The following is a 2366-nucleotide window of genomic DNA, read 5'->3' as shown; positions in this document are numbered from 1 at the left end:
TATTGTAACACTTTGATTTGGGTTGTTTTTCATTTCTTTATTGAGAGCTATGAGACTAGAGAGTCTCATGACTGAGTAAGGCTGAAGGCCTGGTTGTAAGGTATTGTTCTATGGCACGTGAGTTGTCCGTGCGGATCCTTATATTTATACTAGGGCACGCGAGTTGTCCGTGTAGCACGTGAGTTGTCCCGTGGATCCAGATATTTATAATATGGCATGTGAGTTTTCTGTACAGCACGTGAGTTGTCCGTACAAATTATAGCACTTGGGCTATAGGAGCCCCTCATGAGTCTGAACACCCCTAGTGAGTGCAAGTACCTATTGTGCGTGTGCATTGAGGGCTAAGAGTTGAGTGCCGAGTTGTTGAGAGTTTGAGTGATTGTTGCCCTGAGAGGCTGTACTTGCTTTTCAATTGTTGATGCACTTAGTTTCTATCTGTACCAGAGACTACGAGGTAGTTGCCGATCGAGTACCGGAGACTACGAGGTAGTTGCCGCTGTCCACAAGACCTTGTCTCTCCTTCTATATTTTTTTGTCTTGTATTGATACTTAGACACTGGTTGTATTAGTTTGGTTATCTAGATGCTCATGACTTAGTGACACCCCGATGTTTGGGGCTAGTTTCCGCATTTTGATTCTATATTGAGTTCAACTTTGGTTTTTATGAAAACTATCTGGAGTATTTTGGGAACGTTGGCTTGCCTAGTACCATCGATAGGCGCCATCATGACATGTTTGGTTTTGGGTCGTGACAGAATATAGGGATATGACTATTTAGATCTAATAACAACATATAAAGAGGAGTGGGGTCCTAAGTTTTTTAGCCTAAAGGATCACCCTGTGCAACATAAATAATATTTCGTAACTCCCTCGAGATGGGGTGTTACTCATATTATTCAGCGGGCACAGACTATCATCTCCTGCTACCCGATTACTATGTCAAAGTTGTTACCTAAAAGCGTTCTAATTCAATTATAGGTCGTACCCTATGCGTGCACTACCCGTCCCATACCTATGGTCCAGTAGGTATTGGACCATTACTTTGGATGGTTCTAGACCTCACTTAGGCTGCTCAGAAATGTCAAAACTAGGAGACATACAAAACATATTGGACTTCACATATAGGCAGTCAAGGCTCAAGTTTGCCTCCATACTTAAGCAACAAATGCACGCAAGACAAATTGTATGTTGAGCAGTTCAGAATTAAGAAATTAGATCCCAATATTACTCATGATTTTGATAGTGGTCTAAGTGAACAATAAATAATATTGAGAGGGGCATCATTAACAGTTATTAAGGCAAATTGTGGTATCCCATAGGCAGGATCTTTAATGATTAACACTTGAGAACCTGATTTTATTGTTAAACCTTATAGGCAAGTTTTCTAGGTGAATCATGCGATGCAATGACAAATGAGGTGATCAGAGTCCTATAGGCATGATCTCTAGTGGATATGCTGCAATAATGCAAATTAACGAAAAATTCAACGATATTTATCTCCTGCGGGCAGGTTTTCTAACAACATATAGCAACAAAGATATTGAGGCATTTGAGCTCATGCTTTGCTAATAATCAAGTAGTGCAAATGTGTGCTTTTTCCTAATGGCATGATTTCTACAGTGTGCATAGAGAATGAACAACATAAAGCAAATGCATCATTCAATCCTATAGGCATGTTATCCACCTATCGCATATTAACATTAGGATCTACCCATCCCCTTTTACTAACAACCCCAATCGTTTATAAAAAGGATATTATTACAGGCCCAATAATGAATAAAGTAACAATACTACATAACAGTAGACATGCCTATAGTTTGCCCTAATAGAATAACTAGATACGCATCCTTACTGGGACTTCATTAATTCTGGCATAGAATACTTTAGGCCTTCAATAAAGAACCATATGATCATAGATCCATAGGGGATTTCAGACCCCTTTCAATGAGCCACAGTTTCAAGTGCTGCACCACTTGGAAAAACCAATATAGAACACAATACATGATAGAGAAGTAGAGTATTAGGGATAGTTTTGGAGGTTAAAGGAATGACAAGGACCAAGCCCTAGTGTGTCAGAGTTCACAAGGACCTCAATTGGACCCCGAGCAGTGCTCACACTAGGGAGGCCAACAATAGAACCTAGGTAGCCTTGGCTTTCAGCTGGCTAAGAATAGGAATTTAGAATATCAGAGTAACAAGTAAGGAGAGTGGACAGAAATCACCAGACTGAGCACACAACACAACTGGTCAAGTAGCTCAGTAAATTCAGCAAGGTTCACATAGCCAAAGTATCACATAGACAACCATCATAGGAATTAGGAGAAGAAACAGGTTTGCAGACATACATAGGTTGCATGACGTTGAAC

This window comes from Nicotiana tomentosiformis, chromosome 8, assembly GCF_000390325.3.
Source record: "Nicotiana tomentosiformis chromosome 8, ASM39032v3, whole genome shotgun sequence".
In the NCBI taxonomy this organism is placed as follows: Eukaryota; Viridiplantae; Streptophyta; class Magnoliopsida; order Solanales; family Solanaceae; genus Nicotiana; species Nicotiana tomentosiformis.
This window is presented reverse-complemented; position numbering follows the sequence as displayed.